Source organism: Schistocerca serialis, chromosome 12, assembly GCF_023864345.2.
Source record: "Schistocerca serialis cubense isolate TAMUIC-IGC-003099 chromosome 12, iqSchSeri2.2, whole genome shotgun sequence".
In the NCBI taxonomy this organism is placed as follows: domain Eukaryota; kingdom Metazoa; phylum Arthropoda; class Insecta; order Orthoptera; family Acrididae; genus Schistocerca; species Schistocerca serialis.
The window spans coordinates 17,754,482-17,773,479 of NC_064649.1; positions in this window are offsets into that span (position 1 = coordinate 17,754,482).

The following is an 18,998-nucleotide window of genomic DNA, read 5'->3' on the forward strand; positions in this document are numbered from 1 at the left end:
TCTCTCCCCACATCCACCACTGCTGGCGGCTCACCTCCAACTGCGCAACGCTACGCGCTGTTCACATCCAACAGCCCAACACTACAGTAGCGAATATTACAACAATGCCAACCGGCCACAGACTGCACACAGCACAGTCAGTGATTTTTATACAGAGCGCTACGTGGCATGTTGCTGTTGTTGTTGTGGTCTTCAGTCCTGAGACTGGTTTGATGCAGCTCTCCATGCTACTCTATCCTGTGCAAGCTTTTTCATCTCCCAGTACCTACTGCAGCCTACATCCTTCTGAATCTGCTTAGTGTATTCATCTCTTGGTCTCCCCCTACGATTTTTACCCTCCACGCTGCCCTCCAATACTAAATTGGTGATCCCTTGATGCCTCAGAACATGTCCTACCAACTGATCCCTTCTTCTGGTCAAGTTGTGCCACAAACTTCTCTTCTCCCCAATCCTATTCAATACTTCCTCATTAGTTATGTGATCTACCCATCTAATCTTCAGCATTCTTCTGTAGCACCACATTTCGAAAGCTTCTATTCTCTTCTTGTCCAAACTATTTATCGTCCATGTTTCACTTCCATACATGGCTACACTCCATACGAATACTTTCAGAAATGACTTCCTGACACTTAAATCAATACTGGATGTTAACAAATTTCTCTTCTTCAGAAACGCTTTCCTTGCCATTGCCAGCCTACATTTTATATCCTCTCTACTTCGACCATCATCAGTTATTTTGCTCCCCAAATAGCAAAACTCCTTTACTACTTTAAGTGCCTCATTTCCTAATCTAATTCCCTCAGCATCACCCGACTTAATTAGACTACATTCCATTATCCTTGTTTTGCTTTTGTTGATGTTCATCTTATATCCTCCTTTCAAGACACTGTCCATTCCATTCAACTGCTCTTCCAAGTCCTTTGCTGTCTCTGACAGAATTACAATGTCATCGGCGAACCTCAAAGTTTTTATTTCTTCTCCATGAATTTTAATACCTACTCCGAATTTTTCTTTTGTTTCCTTTACTGCTTGCTCAATATACAGATTGAACAACATCGGGGAGAGGCTACAACCCTGTCTTACTCCCTTCCCAACCACTGCTTCCCTTTCATGTCCCTCGACTCTTATAACTGCCATCTGGTTTCTGTACAAATTGTAAATAGCCTTTCGCTCCCTGTATTTTACCCCTGCCACCTTCAGAATTTGAAAGAGAATATTCCAGTCAACATTGTCAAAAGCTTTCTCTAAGTCTACAAATGCTAGAAACGTAGGTTTGCCTTTCCTTAATCTTTCTTCTAAGATAAGTCGTAAGGTCAGTATTGCCTCACGTGTTCCAGTGTTTCTACGGAATCCAAACTGATCTTCCCCGAGGTTGGCTTCTACTAGTTTTTCCATTCGTCTGTAAAGAATTCGTGTTAGTATTTTGCAGCTGTGACTTATTAAGCTGATAGTTCGGTAATTTTCACATCTGTCAACACCTGCTTTCTTTGGGATTGGAATTATTATATTCTTCTCGAAGTCTGAGGGTATTTCGCCTGTTTCATGCATCTTGCTCACCAGATGGTAGAGTTTTGTCAGGACTGGCTCTCCCACGGCCGTCAGTAGTTCCAATGGAATATTGTCTACTCCGGGGGCCTTGTTTCGACTCAGGTCTTTCAGTGCTCTGTCAAACTCTTCACGCAGTATCATATCTCCCATTTCATCTTCATCTACATCCTCTTCCATTTCCATAATATTGTCCTCAAGTACATCGCCCTTGTATAGACCCTCTATATACTCCTTCCACCTTTCTGCTTTCCCTTCTTTGCTTAGAACTGGGTTTCCATCTGAGCTCTTGATATTCATACAAGTTGTTCTCTTATCTCCAAAGGTCTCTTTAATTTTCCTGTAGGCGGTATCTATCTTACCCCTAGTGAGATAGGCCTCTACATCCTTACATTTGTCCTCTAGCCATCCCTGCTTAGCCATTTTGCACTTCCTGTCGATCTCATTTTTGAGACGTTTGTATTCCTTTTTGCCTGTTTCTCTTACTGCATTTTTATATTTTCTCCTTTCATCAATTAAATTCAATATTTCTTCTGTTACCCAAGGATTTCTACTAGCCCTCGTCTTTTTACCTACTTGATCCTCTGCTGCCTTCACTACTTCATCCCTCAAAGCTACCCATTCTTCTTCTACTGTATTTATTTCCCCCATTCCTGTCAATTGCTCCCTTATGCTCTCCCTGAATCTCTGTACAACCTCTGGTTCTTTTAGTTTATCCAGGTCCCATCTCCTTAAATTCCCACCTTTTTGCAGTTTCTTCAGTTTTAATCTACAGGTCATAACCAATAGATTGTGGTCAGAGTCCACATCTGCCCCTGGAAATGTCTTACAATTTAAAACCTGGTTCCTAAATCTCTGTCTTACCATTATATAATCTATCTGATACCTTTTAGTATCTCCAGGGTTCTTCCATGTATACAACCTTCTTTCATGATTCTTAAACCAAGTGTTAGTTATGATTATGTTGTGCTCTGTGCAAAATTCGACCAGGCGGCTTCCTCTTTCATTTCTGTCCCCCAATCCATATTCACCTACTATGTTTCCTTCTCTCCCTTTTCCTACACTCGAATTCCAGTCACCCATGACTATTAAATTTTCGTCCCCCTTCACAATCTGAATAATTTCTTTTATTTCATCATACATTTCTTCAATTTCTTCGTCATCTGCAGAGCTAGTTGGCATATAAACTTGTACTACTGTAGTAGGTGTGGGCTTCGTATCTATCTTGGCCACAATAATGCGTTCACTATGCTGTTTATAGTAGCTTACCCGCATTCCTATTTTCCTATTCATTATTAAACCTACTCCTGCATTACCCCTATTTGATTTTGTGTTTATAACCCTGTAGTCGCCTGACCAGAAGTCTTGTTCCTCCTGCCACCGAACTTCACTAATTCCCACTATATCTAACTTCAACGTATCCATTTCCCTTTTTAAATTTTCTAACCTACCTGCCCGATTAAGGGATCTGACATTCCACGCTCCGATCCGTAGAACGCCAGTTTTCTTTCTCCTGATAACGACATCCTCTTGAGTAGTCCCCGCTCGGAGATCCGAATCGGGGACTATTTTACCTCCGGAATATTTTACCCAAGAGGACGCCATCATCATGTAATCATACAGTTGGCATTACCAACATAAAAACCTAAACAGCCTACTTACAACAGTCTTGTTATTTGTCTGAGAAGGTTATTGTAGATGAAACTGTTACAAGCGGACTAGTAAAACGTCTTCAATGACTTGAAGAAACGGCGTTCAAGAAAGTGAGAGAAGTTGGCAGTACGACTAGGCAGACTTGACAGTGTTGTGGTATTAGCCTTTGGACACTCTATTACATCCGCCATAGGCATGCCCATCCAAAATTAGGAAAACTTTTCCAGACGGTTTTCTCGGAGGAAAATGATCTCTGAGCCTAGCACAAAATATGCCAGAAGAGTGTTCCTGGAGCCATTCTGTAGCAATTCTAGACGTGTGGGGTGTCGCATTTTCCTGCTGGAATTGTCCAAGTCCGTCGGAATGCAGGTGGACATGAAATCAGGTGGGCAGGCAGGATCCTTACATACGTGGCACCTGATGAAGTCGTGTCTAGACGTATCAGGGGTCTCATATCACTCCAACGGCACACGCTCCACACCATTACAGAGCCTCCACCAGCTTGAATAGTCCCCTGCTGAGACGCAGGGTCCATGGATTCATGAGGTTGTCTCCATACCCGGAGACGTCCAACCGCTCGATAGAATTTGAAACGACTCATTCGACCAGGCAACATGTTTCCAGTCATCAACAGTCGAATGTCCTTGTTGACGGGCCCACACGAGGCGTAAAGCTTTGTGTCGTGCAGTCATCAAGAGTACACGAGTGGGCCCCGAAAACCATTATCGATGATCATTCGTTGAATGGTTCGCACCCTGGCACTTGTTGACGGACCTCATTCATCAAAACTTGTGAGCGAGGTGGCATTCCATCAGTAAACGCTTGTTCCGTATTCTTCCCCTTGAAAACGCAGTAGGGAGAAATTTACACTCCTTCAGCGCTGAAACAAGCAACAAATAAAGTTGTTTCGCCTTTTTCACCACTAGTAATAGTGCTCACATTTTTTAGCCTCTCTTTGCTATTACTCTCCAAGGTTTGTTATTCAGCTGTAAACCACGACAATCCTATATGAAAAATATGACCTGGTTTCCCGACTAAATCATTGTCCCGGAGGCATCTCTCTAGCACGGTGAAATAGCTTGCTATTGTTTCTTTATTCATCGTTGCAGGTATGTACGAGGGTCACTCCAAAAGAAATGCACACAATTTTTTATTTAAATCCATCTTTTATTCTACATGTTTGAAAGTTTTACAGTGTGTAGATACATCCTTTAGGAACAATATTTTCATTTCTCCACATAATTTCCATCCCTCTCAACTGCCTTACGCCATCTTGGAACCAGCGCCTGTATACCCGCACGGTAAAATTCTGGACCAACCTGTTGGAGCCACTGTTTGGCAGTGTGCATAAGGGATTCATCATCTTCAAACCTTGTTCCACGAAGAGAGTCTTTCAGTTTCCCAAAGAGATGATAGTCACATGGAGCCAGGTCAGGACTGTAAGGCGGGTGTTTCAGTGTTGTCCAGCCGAGCTTTGTGATCGCTTCCATGGTTTTTTGACTGATTTGCGGCCGTGCATTGTCGTGCAACAGCAAAACATCCTGCTTTTGCCGATGTGGTCGAACACGACTCAGTCGAGCTTGAAGTTTCTTCAGTGTCGTCACATATGCATCTGCATTTATGGTGGTTCCACCTGGCATGATGTCCACAAGTAAGAGTCCTTCGGAATCGAAAAACACCGTAGCCATAACTTTTCCAGCAGAAGGTGTGATTTTGATTTTTTTTCTTGGGTGAATTTGCATGATGCAACTCCACTGACTGCCTCTTCGTCTCTGGTGAAAAATGATGGAGCCATGTTTCATCACCTGTCACAATTCTTCCAAGAGATTCATCTCCACCATTCTCGTACTGTTACAAAAGTTCGCTGCATACCGTTTTTCTTGTTTCTTTGTGAGCCACTGTCAACATCCTGGGAACCCACCTGGCACAAACATTTTTTAATGTCAACACTTTCAGTATTCTGCAAACACTTCCATCCCCTATCCCATGCGTCTGTCAGCAGTCGCCAATTCGTTAACTCTCTGCACGTTGTCTGGAGTGTGTGCAGTACGAGGCCTGCCGCTGCGAGGACAATCCTCAATATTGCCGTGCCCGCTTTCATCACGTAACCCGCTTGCCCACCGACTAACTGTACTGCGATAGACAGCGGCATCTCCGTACACCATTTTCAACCTCGTGTGGATGTTTCCCACTGTCTCGTTTTCACAGCACAGGAATTATATCATAGCACGTTGCTTCTGACGAACATCAAGTGTAGCAGCCATCTTGAAGACATGCTGTGACGGCGCCACCCTTCGAGAACAGGTTGAAATAAGTTTGAAAACAAGCGGGTAGGATGTATCTACACACTGTGAAACTTTCACACATTCAGAATGAAAACTTTATTTTTACAAAGATAGTGTGCATTTCTTTTGGAGTGACCCTCGTATATCGCCAGTCCTTCAGCTAATTTGAAAGCCATCACTCGAACTGTCCTTCTGTTCGGAGGAAAACAACTAGACTGCGGTTTTATTATGTGCCACGTCATTTTTTTATCAGTACCTTCTATTTAGAACAGGTGATGGTCCAAGACGAACTTCCGACACGTTGTTGTTGTTGTGGTCTTCAGTCCTGAGACTGGTTTGATGCAGCTCTCCATGCTACTCTATCCTGTGCAAGCTTCTTCATCTCTCAGTACCTACTGCAACCTACATCTTTCTGAATCTGCTTAGTGTACTCATCTCTCGGTCTCCCTCTACGATTTTTACCCACCAAGCTGCCATCCAATACTAAATTTGTGTTCCCTTGATGTCTCAGAACATGCCCTACCAACCGATCCCTTCTTCTAGTCAAGTTGTGCAACAAACTCCTCCCCAATCCTATTCAATACCTCCTCATTAGTTATGTGATCTACCCATCTAATCTTTAGCATTCTTCTGTAGCACCACATTTCGAAAGCTTCTATTCTCTTCTTGTCCAAACTGTTTATCGTCCATGTTTCACTTCCATACATGGCTACACTCCATACGAATACTTTCAGTAACGACTTCCTGACACTTAAATCTATACTGGATGTTAACAAATTTCTCTTCTCCAGAAACGCTTTCCTTGCCATTGTCAGTCTACATTTTATATCCTCTCTACTTCGACCATCATCAGTTATTTTGCTCCCCAAATAGCAAAACTCCTTTACTACTTTAATTGTCTCATTTCCTAATCTAATTCCCTCAGCATCACCCGATTTAATTCGACTACATTCCATTATCCTCGTTTTGCTTTTGTTGATGTTCATCTTATATCCTCCTTTCAAGACACTGTCCATTCCGTTCATCTGCTCTTCTAAGTCCTTTGCTGTCTCTCACAGAATTACAATGTCATCGGCGAACCTCAAAGTTTTTATATCTTCCCCGTGGACTTTAGTACCCACTCCGAATTTTTATTTTGTTTCCTTTACTGCTTGCTCAATATACAGATTGAATAACATCGGCGACAGGCTACAAACCTGTCTCACTCCCTTCCCAACCACTGCTTCCCTTTCATGTCCCTCGACTCTTATAACTGCCATCTGGTTTCTGTAAAAATTGTAAATAGCCTTTCGCTCCCTGTATTTTACCCCTACCACCTTCAGAATTTGAAAGAGAGTATTCCAGTCAACATTGTCAAAAGCTTTCGTCAAGTCAGCAAATGCTAGAAATGTAGGTTTGCGTTTTCTTAGTCTAGCTACTAAGATATGTCGTAGGGTCAGTATTGCCTCACGTGTTCCCATATTTCTACGGAATCCAAACTGGTCTTCCCCGAGGTCGGCTTCTACTAGTTTTTCCATTCGTCTGTAAAGAATTCAGGTTAGTGTTTTGCAGCTGTGACTTATTAAGCTGATAGTTCGGTAATTTTCACATCTGTCAACACCTGCTTTCTTTGGGATTGGAATTACTATATTCTTCTTGAAGTCTGAGGGAATTTCGTCTGTCTCATACATCTTGCTCAGCAGGTTGTAGAGTTTTGTTAGGACTGGCTCTCCCAAGGCCATCAGTAGTTCTAATGGAATGTTGTCTACTCCGGGGGCCTTGTTTCGACTCAGGTCTTTCAGTGCTCTGTCAAACTCTTCACGCAGTATCGTATCTCCCATTTCATCTTCATCTACATTCTCTTCCCTTTCTATAACATTGCCCTCAAGTACATCGCCCTTGTATAGATCCTCTATATACTCCTTCCACCTTTTTGCTTTCCCTTCTTTGCTTAGAACTGGGTTCCCATCTGAGCTCTTGATATTCATACAAGTGGTTCTCTTTTCCCCAAAGGTCTCTTTAATTTTCCTGTAGGCAGTATCTATCTTACCCCTAGTGAGGTAAGGCTCTACATCCTTACATTTGTCCTGTAGCCATGCCTGCTTAGCCATTTTGCACTTCCTGTCGATCTCATTTTTGAGACGTTTGTATTCCTTTTTACCTGCTTCGTTTACTGCATTTTTGTATTTTCTCCTTTCATCAATTAAATTCAGTATTTCTTCAGTTACCCAAGGATTTCTACTAGCCCTCGTCTTATTACCTATTTGATCCTCTGCTGCCTTCACTACTTCATCCCTCAAAGCTACCCATTCTTCTTCTACTGTATTTCTTTCCCCCATTACTGTCAATTGTTCCTTTATGCTCTCCCCGAAATTGTGTACAACCTCTGGTTTAGTCAGTTTATCCAGGCCCCATCTCCTTAAATTCCCACCTTTTTGCAGTTTGTTCAGTTTTAATCTACAGTTCATAAGCAATAGATTGTGGTCAGAGTCCACATCTGCCCCTGGACATGTCCTACAATTTAAAAGCTGGTTCCTAAATCTCTGTCTTACCATTATATAATCTATCTGATACCTTTTAGTATCTCCAGGCTTCATCCATGTATACAGCCTTCTTTTATAATTCTTGAACCAAGTGTTAGCTATGATTAAGTTATGCTCTGTGCAAAATTCTACCAGACGGTTTCCTCTTTCATTTCTTACCCCCAATCCATATTTGCCTACTATTTTTCCTTCTCTCCCTTTTCCTACTCTCGAATTCCAGTCACCCACGACTATTAAATTTTCGTCTCTCTTCACTAACTGAATAATTTCTTTTATCTCGTCATACATATCATTAATTTCTTCATCATCTGCAGAGCTAGTTGGCATATAAACTTGTACTACTGTAGCAGGCATGGGCTTCGTGTCTATCTTGGCCACAATAATGCGTTCACTATGTTGTTTGTAGTAGCTTAACCGAACTCCTATTTTTTTATTCATTATTAAACCTACTCCTTCATTACCCCTACTTGATTTTGTATTTATAACCCTGTATCCACCTGACCAAAAGTCTTGTTCCTCCTGCCACCGAACTTCGCTAATTCCCACTATATCTAACTTTAACCTATCCATTTCCCTTTTTAAATTTTCTAATCTACTTGCCAGATCCTCCGATCCGTAGAACGCCAGATTTCTTTCTCCTGATAACGACGTCCTCTTGAGTAGTCCCCGCCCGGAGATCCGAATGGGGGACTATTTTACCTCTGGAATATTTTACCCAAGAGGACGCCATCATCATTTATCCATACAGTAAAGCTGCATGCCCTCGGGAAAAATTACGGCCGTAGTTTCCCCTTGCTTTCAGCCGTTCGCAGTACCAGCACAGTAAGACCGTTTTGGTTAGTGTTACAAGGCCAGATCAGTCAATGACCCAGACTGTTGCTCCTGCAACTATTGAAAAGGCTGCTGCCCCTCTTCAGGAACCATATGTTTGTCTGGTCTCTCAACAGATACCCCTCCGCTGTGGTTGCACCTACGGTATGGCTATTTGTATCGCTGAGGCGCGGAAGCCTCCCCACCAACTTCAAGATCATGGTGATGGGGGGGGGGGGGGGGGGGTCCAACACGTATGTGGTGGACTGTACCTACTAATGTCTAGCAGCTGCATTGACACCCGCTTCGCGGTTCTTCACAGCATTGTACGCCGTCGCACGAGCGACGGGACACAGCATTTCTGAGGTCGCGACATCGCTGCAGCCGGAAAAAGATCATGCAAGAACGGGATTAACGACGACTGAAGAGAATCGTTCAGAGTGACAGAACTGCAACCCTTCCGCAAATTGCTGCAGATTTCAATGGTGCGCCATCAACAAGTGTCAGCGTGCGAACCATTCAAAGAATCATCATCGCTATGGGCTTTCGCAGCCGAAGGTCCACTCGTCTACCCTTGGTAACTGCACGACACAAAGCTTTACGCCTCCCCTGGGTCCGTCGACACCGACATTGGTCAGCTAATGACTTGAAATATGTTGCCTCGTCGGACGAGTGTTGTTTCAAATTGTATCGAGGGGAAGGACGTGTACAGATATGGAGACAACCTCACGAATCCATAAACCCTGCATGTCAGCGGAGGACTGTTCAAGCTGGTGGAGGCTCTGTAACGGTGGAGTGATATGGAACTCCTGGTACGTCTAGATACGACTCTGACAGGTAACACGTACGTAAGCATCCTATCTGACCACCTGCATCCATTCACGTCCATTGTGCATTCCGACGGACTTGGGCAATTCCCACAGGACAATGTGACACCCCACACGTCCAGAATTGCTACAGACTGGCTCGATCAACACTCTTCTGAGTTTAAACACTTCCGCTGGCCACCAAATTCTCCAGACATGAACGTTATTGAGCATATCTCAGATGCCTTGCAACGTGCTGTTCAGAAGAGATCTCCAAACCCTCCTAATATTACGGATTTATGGACAGCCCTGCAGGATTCATGGTGTCAGTTCCCTCCAGCACTACTTCAGACATTAATCGACTCGTGTTGCGGCACTTCTGCGTGTTCGCTAGGGCCCTGCACGTATTACGCAGGTGTGCCATTTTCAGTGTAGATCCCTCACCTTTAGTCAGATCCTGAAATTAAGAAATTACGCTTTCACGGGACAGTTGGCGTCTGTCATGAGGTGTCTGCCACTTCAGTTGCTTCAGCACTCCCGTGACACTCTTCTATGGGTCGAATAAATCCATTCGTGCCCCTCTTTTCTGTATACGTTCAATAGTTCCTGCTTAGTCCTCTTTGGTACGATTCTCATAGGTGTGTTTACCTCGTCACGAGGTCATTCCTGAGTAGAGTTTCTGTTACCCGAAAGGTTTTAGATAAGATTGCTAATGATGCTGTAGGACAGAATGGCAACGCGTTTGAGACTACGTTACGAGCTACATTGGATGTTGCCAGCTTAAATGAAACATATACGATGGTCCATCAATAAGTAATGCAATATGGTTTTTATCGGGCAATTTCGGTTCAAAAAAACGCGGAATTGATTGTGGGAGATTGTGGATTAGTCCCGCTGCAGCCCCCATAGTTCCATGAAATAACCGATAGGTGACAGCGCTATACGTAGTCATCTGAAAGGTTGGTGCGTTCCAAGCAGAGGCCAGTAATTAAGTTTCTTTTAGCGCAAGACAGAGCGTCGCAGATATTCTTAGGTCCAGAATGAGATTTTCACTCTGCAGCGGAGTGTGCGCTGATATGAAACTTCCTGGCAGATTAAAACTGTGTGCCCGACCGAGACTCGAACTCGGGACCTTTGCCTTTCGCGGGCAAGTGCTCTACCAACTCAGCTACCGAAGCACGACTCACGGCCGGTACTCACAGCTTTACTTCTGCCAGTACCTCGTCTCCTACCTTCCAAACTTTACAGAAGCTCTCCTGCGAACCTTGCAGAACTAGCACTCCTGAAAGAAAGGATATTGCGGAGACATGGCTTAGCCACAGCCTGGGGGATGTTCCCAGAATGAGATTTTGACTCTGCAGCGGAGTGTGCGCTGATATGAAACTTCCTGGCAGATCCTTTCTTTCAGGAGTGCTAGTTTTGCAAGGTTCGCAGGAGAGCTTCTGTAAAGTTTGGAAGGTAGGAGACGAGGTACTGGCAGAAGTAAAGCTGTGAGTACCGGGCGTGAGTCGTGCTTCGGTAGCTCAGTTGGTAGAGCACTTGCCCGCGAAAGGCAAAGGTCCCGAGTTCGAGTCTCGGTCGGGCACACAGTTTTAATCTGCCAGGAAGTTTCATATTCTTAGGTACTTGCAGAAAGTCTACGGAGATCTGGCGGTGAACAAAAGCACGGTGAGCCGATGCACGAGGTGTCTGACATCATTGCAAAAAAGTCGTACAAACCTGTACGATCTCCTGTGACACTTTGTATGTTGGAACGTGCGCACACTATCAACTGATGTGGTCGACGGATTGCAATAAAATATCTGGCTGCTCAGGTGGACGTCTCTTGATCTGTTGGTAGTGCTGACTCTCAACTGTTGGGGTACTCAAAGATGTTTACCCACAGGTTTTGTCGCCGCGTAACACAACACTATAAAGGGCAACGAAGGACAATGAGTGCGGAATTGCTTGCGTGTTGCGAGACTGATCGTGACTTTTTTTGTCAGACACCGTCACAGGAGATGAAACATTGCTTCAGGGTCATCAGTTCGAACCGGAAACAAAACGTTAATCCATGTATTGGCGCCACACCCTCGACTCATAATGTTATGTCGACTTTCTTCTCCCACCCTCAAGGGGTTATTCTGTTTGACGTCCTCCCTCATTGTGCGTCTCTGAAGTGTATTGTGCTAACCTCCGGTAATTGTAGAAACGACTTCAGCGTGTTCGTCGTCACAAGAATGCAAACCAATTTCTCCATCTCCGTGACAATTGACAGCGCAAGGCCTCACACAGATCTGCGCGCCCTAGAGAATCTCACCAAACTTTATTGGTCTGTTCTTCCTCACTCAGCCTACAGGCCAGAACTCGTACCTTCCGATGTCCACCTGTTTGGTCCAACGAAGGACGCACGCCGCAGGATGCGGAGGTTACAGATGCACCAAGACCCTCACTCCGACTTCGACCAGCAGAGTGGGACCATGCGGGCGTACACGTTCTCCCAATAAGGCGCCATAAGGCTGTCCCCTTGAACGGAGATTATTGTGAAAAATAGGGTTTTGTAGCCAAAAGAGTGGGAAATAATATGGCGTACTGGAATCCTGAATAAATCCAGCCTGTTTTTAGAAAAAAAATGTGTTGCATTACTTACTGAACACCCTTCGAAATTTATCCACCTAATCCTCTGCGTTCTTCTTGTAAGTAGGCTGTTTAGGTTTTTTTATTGGTAACGCCACCTGTGTGCAGTCTGTGGCTAGTTTGCATTGTTGTCTGCCATTGTAGTGTTGGGCAGCGGCAGCTGGATGTGAACAGCGCGTAGCGTTGCGCAATTGGAGGTGAGCCGCCAGCAGTGGTGGATGTGGGGAGAGAGATGGCGGAGTTTTGAAATTTGTCATGAACTGCTATATTTATATATGATGATATCAAGGTAAATACATTGTTTGTTCTCTATTAATATCTTTCATTTGCTAACTATCCCTATCAGTAGTTAGTGCCTTCCATAGTTTGAATCTTTTATTTAGCTGGCAGTAGTGGCGCTCGCTGTATTGCAGTAGCTTGAGCAGCGAAGATTTTTGTGAGGTAAGTGATTTGTGAAAGGTATAGTTTAATGTTAGTCAGGGCCATTCTTTTGTAGAGAATTTTGAAAGTCAGATTGCGTTGCGCTAACAAAATATTGTGTGTCGGTTTAAGCACAGTCTTGTATAATTGTTCAAAGGGGACGTTTCATATGTCGACCCTTAGCCGAGGATACCTCACTGGAATCTTCTGATTTTTTCTTGTAGTTTGTGTAATTAGTGTAGATTCTGTTTATTGCTAGCGCGTAATTATAGAGAGAATTTCCTTTGTAGTTGTAGTTTTTCATTGTTGTACAGTAAAACAGTTGTGGCATGCATGTAGATTTGCAGCAAGTTTTTCGCAGCTGCGCTTGCAATTAACTAAATATTATTTTCAGTGCTATGTTAATGTGTTCTCTTATTTTTGCTCTTCAAATTGTGCTTTTCTGTGTTGTTGTGTGAAATATTGTGACAATAATGGCGTGTGAAAATCGTAATACTAGGCTCCAAAGTAAACTGAGAAATGACAGTGAAGACGAAAGCAGTGTGACAGCGCCGCAGAGTAATGAATTAACAGACATTCAAAGTAGTAATTTGGTAACTGTGCATAGGGAAATGGAGCGGGCGGCAAACAATGGCGTGGACAGTGAAACAATTAGTGAAGAGGGACGCATTATCGATCGATCGGTCGGCAACAGCTTGCCTCAGGAATCGGGAATGACAGGACACAATCTTGCAAATACTGTAGACTCAGGTTTTGGGTTCTCACCGTTTTCTCAAATGAGTCAAGTCACATTTTCTGCTTGTCAAAATGTGAATGTTGCCGGTGCAACTTCACTGCCGAAAAGCACTGAGGAACATGTTTCAGACACCAGTGCATTGTTATTACAATTAATGCAACAAATGGGACAAAAGCTTGAAAAGTTAGACACAATGGAACAACATCAGAGACAAACACAGCAACAGTTAGACACAGTGGAACAAAATCTCAAAAAGTTAGACACAATGGAACAAAATCTTCAAAAGTTAGACACTACACTTGAACAAACACGTGAAGATTTAACCACTGAGTTACATAACATCGAATCGAAATGTCAAAAGGTCTGTAATGACGTAAAAACACAAATTTGTGAGCATTTCCAACCTATTTTTTCGCGTCATGAAAATGTATTACAGAATCACGAAGCAGCCATAAAAGAACTGCAAACTATTGTTCATGAAAATCATGAGACCTTGCAAGCTAAAATTGACTCAGTTGCATCTACCGATTCGGTTACGCAACTTGCAAGAACTCAGGAAAACTTAAAGGACACAGTAGATACCCTGAAAATTGGTTCAGAAAGACACATGGAGGAAATAAGTACACTATCGGAGAAAGTAGCCGAACTTTCGGATCAGGTCACTAACTTATCTACAAAGGTAGATGATGATCTGAATGACACAAGACCCGTAGCCTTCACTGACACAGAAGAGTATGAACAAATAAGAAAATTCAAACAAAATCAAAATCAAATCAATACACAGTACAAAAGAGAAATCCGGGAAGTGCAAGATCAGTTGGCACAAGTAATACAAGAATTACATATTTCAGAGGACACTCGCGCTCCAGTACGGGAAGAGGGACATAGAAATACGGAACAAACACAAAATAATAACACAGGACACTTCGGAAATTATGAAAGAAATTGGCAAGGCGCATTGGATTTTGAGATGGAACCGCCGAAACGAAGTAACAATGACCGACATGCGACTCGCCGACATGATGATTTTGACTATAAGGTGTTCATTACTACACGTAAATTCAAAACATTTAAGAATTCTGGCAACGACATTCATCCACAAGCATGGCTCCATCAATTCTCGCATTGTTTTCCTCCCAACTGGTCGTTAGAACACAGATTAGAATTTATGTGTGGCTACTTGGAGAATGTACCAGCTGTAAGAATGCGATCAGTCATTCACGATTGCCACAGTGAAGGAGAATTTTACCATGCCTTCCTCTCAGCATATTGGTCTCAAGCCACACAAGACCGAGTAAAACATGGCATCATAATGATGAAACGTTTCGAACAATCTGAATTTTCCAGTCTTATGAAATATTTTGAAGACATGTTGCATAAGAATCAGTATCTTTCAAACCCATACAGCCCCTCAGAACTCATCCGCATTTGCTTACTCAAATTGCCTGAACATTTACGACATATTATTTTAGCAGGACGTTGCAAAGAAGACATTGAGGCTTTTCAGGGACTGTTACAAGAACTAGAAATTGACACTGACAATCGCGTAATGCGAAAACAGGAACACAACAACTACAGGTCACATCCGTCGCAATTCCGCGATGAAAGAAATAATAACTGGACACGACAAGGCTATTCTCACAACACAAATCGTGACCAAAACAGACACCACCCGTATCACAACCATTGGCAGAGTAGTAATAACTACAGGAAAAGATCACCTCTCCGTGGTAATGACTATCACAGAGACAATCAGAGAAACAGACAATATGGGAACCAAAATAATTATTATTACGGGAGACAGAATAACTTTAGACGCAACGGTCCAGTGCGCAGTTACGATTCAGGGAGAAATTCTCCACCACTTAACCGACAAGAAAGAAACTACAGGAACTACCGACATGACGACAGACGATGTGATTGTAACGACAGACCTGAATTGCATCAGAATTGGCGGGATTCAAACAGAGCAGGGCACTTTCGACAACGTGAATTTGTAGAAGCTAGGTCTCCTAATCCCAATAACGACGCGCGCCAACAAAGGGACAGACAATGACTCGCACTGCAGGCAGCCGCGTGCGCCGGCTGGCTCAGAGAAAAATAACATAGACGCTAACCTTGAGAAAAATTCCAGTATTCTTCACCGACGTATACCGCCTGACAATTGCATTCAAGTTCAAACTCTGAGTACTAGGAAGAGTAAAGGTTTACACCACATTTCACATGTAAAACCGTTTATTGAAAGATAATCTGCTTTTTAACTTTATGTTCGCCATAAAACTTTTCACTTCACATTTCTAGTATGCATTGTCAGACTTAGAGACTGTTACCATGCAACAATGTTTGAAGTTAAATATCCAGTCAAGAACCAAGAGAACTTATTTCAACAGAAATTACGAATGCATTGTTATAGTGAACTGACGACACATCGTTATTGTGTGTGTACATTCTTGTTTGTTAGTGGCACGATTACGTAACGACCATAAAGCTCACATACTTAAAACATATACTGGTACTGCTAATGAGATTTTAATGCAACATTTTGGTTTACTTGAAAATATATTCTGGATTTAAAGTACTTTCTGTGAAATACCAGATGACACAGTGGTTAGTTTATGTGACAGCTACATGATTTTATCACGACGCTACTAATGAGTGACAATATACAATGTTGCTTTTGCGGTGTTTCTGTTTTATATCTGCACAGTTTTTCTGTTTTATTCTGGAAAGTAAAACATGTTTTAGTAGTAACTTTTGTAGTATAGCTACAATGAGACAGGGTTTTCCGTAGCACAACAATACGTTACAGTACAGTACGTTCTTTACCACAACAATAAGCGTAATAACTAAGATATCTATACGCAAAGCATTTCACTCTCGTCTATCATGAGGTAAGTACATTGTCTTCTGCAGAACTTAGCTTTCGGAGGACGATAACTACGACACTTCCACAGAGATTATCTTACAGCAAGACGCATATTTAGCGCTACAGGACACGTATTTGAGTGATTAATTTTGTACTTTAAAAATAAATGTTTTAAGATTTTTGAATTACAAAGAAAGTTTTCCGTGATACATTTCATTCCATTGCTGTAATCTGTAACACCTGAGGGTATAATTACAATAATCCTCAGGGGGGTACACGCTTACTTTGTGTACCATGTGTTTGGCAAGCACAAAGAGCCCTAGCTAATATGGTATTTGCTTATACAACTTTACACTTCGGTACCATATTTATCTAACACAGAATTACACAGCTATCTGATTATTTGACAGAGAAACAAACATTCTTTTTACTACGTCAGTGACAGATGTTTACGCAATTACAGAGTTGGATTACTTCACACTTATGAAATTGTATTTTGTCTGTACTGTGTGAACTGTTCATATTTTTTTGGACCCATTGTGATACTATGAGAGCTTTGAATGATGTATTTGGTATGAGATCATGATTTTTAAAGTACGTTTGAGGTAGGTGACACTATTTAAATGAGCAGAGAATTCTTTTTAGGCTTTGAAATTATTGAAGGAAGCTACGACGATTGTGAGAATTGACTGAGATGTTATGATATTATTACGACGTCGATGTGTACTATGCTGTTGAGATATGTTTATGATCAATAAGATGAGGCTACCGTATATGAGGAATAAGAAGTATGTTGGAAACCAAGAATCGTGCTTTAAGAGTTATGAAATGTGCGTAAATGCGTGACTGTATCACAATGCTGACGAATATTTTATTTGGACACTTATATTTATAGAATTTTCTTTCTACAGATTTGCAACGCTAATTCTTGACCTGTGAAATATTTTTATGTGAGACTGTCACTGTAGCGGAAACTGCTGTCGTAAATATTTCCGTAAGAAAGTTAAGTGACCACCTGCACGTAATGCGTCGCGGGCACCCACCTGGGCGACAGCCGCCCGAAAAAAAGCCATTAGCCTTTCAGCGGCACAGGTAGAAAAAAAAAGGGGAGGCCATTATACTCGCTATTGACATTTCCTTGTTGAAAGCATACTGTGGAGCTCGTAATTTATGATATTTACTGAAATGCCTAATGAAATGACGAGAAATATTTTTACATCTGCACACCTGATTACGACAAGCGTCTTTCTACGAGAGTTGAGAGAATTTCTACTAACTTATGAAATGTCACATGACTATTGAATGATATTTTTATGCTTTGGTTTGCGTAATTGCTTATTTCATTTGATACCTGTTTTCCAGCTGTGTTACAGCATTAGTTTTATAAAATAAACTTAGATGTATTTGCTAATGTGAGCACTTTCTGTCAACAGATCTATTAAATGATAATTTTGTAATCCACATTCCTTAAAAAAAGGAGCACTTGGAAAGGAAAGAACAATAGGAAGGGACTAGTAACAGTAACTGGACACATAATTTTCTTTTCAAGTTCATGGTAATATTTTTTTTATAATAAGTTGTTGTGGTGCACCACTTTAATTTACATAGACATTAAGATGTGAATATACACTTCCCTTATCTGCATTGTTGTTTTTACTGTAATATCTTTTCTGCTTGAGCTTTGTCATGTATAGATATAAGTTTTATATTTTTTATATTTGCTGCTGCTGTTTGCCAGGCATAGTGCTACTGAATTTTAAATTGTGTTACTCTGTTAAACTGGTTTTACTACTGACTTATTTTTCTTGTTACTGTACATTGGCTCATATTAGTTGTAATGTTGCATTGCTTGGTAATTTATATTTACTGTAGCTTGCTTTGCAATTTTCCATTTTTTTGCATTGCTGTTTGTGTTAATTTGTTATGTGCTGCTGCATTGCCTCGTCCCTTAGTTTAGTATCTGAGCTCAGTAGATTTAAGTTAGCTTAAGAGGAGACTATATAGGAAACTAACTATTATAAATTTATAAGAAATGCATTGAGAAGCTATCAGAAAACGGTCTGGCAAAATAAAAAGGATACTGTACAGTGGAGAAAAACTATTATTGACAGAGGATGTGAACAGAATACAGAAAGCAGAGAGAAAAACTATTTTTGACAGAGGATGTGAACAAAATACAGAAGGCAGGCTTAGATAGGACTTTTGGGAATAATGATGAATGAAGGGAGATCTCCAAGAAGCAAAGAAAGTTTTGTTTGCAAAATACTGCAATGAAACAAACCCTGTCCTTTCCTTTTGTGTTATCTCACCATGTGTTTGGGTACCCTTGTGTATATATGTTCTTCCTGTCTTTAGATGTTTACCTCATCAGACTTATGTTGTAGAATTTTTCTAATAATATGTTATTTACTTTGTAAAGATGTTAGACATTATTAATTCTGTTTTGTTTTATTGGTCATGTGTAAAGTTGATGTTTCAAAAGTTATTCTGATCTTTTATGTATTTACTTATGTCGTAATTCCTGTAACACTGATGTATATGTTTATTTCTATTCTTTTGTAAAGCCCCTATTACTACAAATGTTATCTGTATTATTATGTTTTTAATTATGTGTTTTGTACCTTTGTTAATGTATTCTTATGTTATAAAATTGTAATTGTCACCAGTTCATGATATTATTAACTTGTTAGTTACATTTCACTGCACGCGTTTCTGTTGGTCATAGTATATGGACAATAT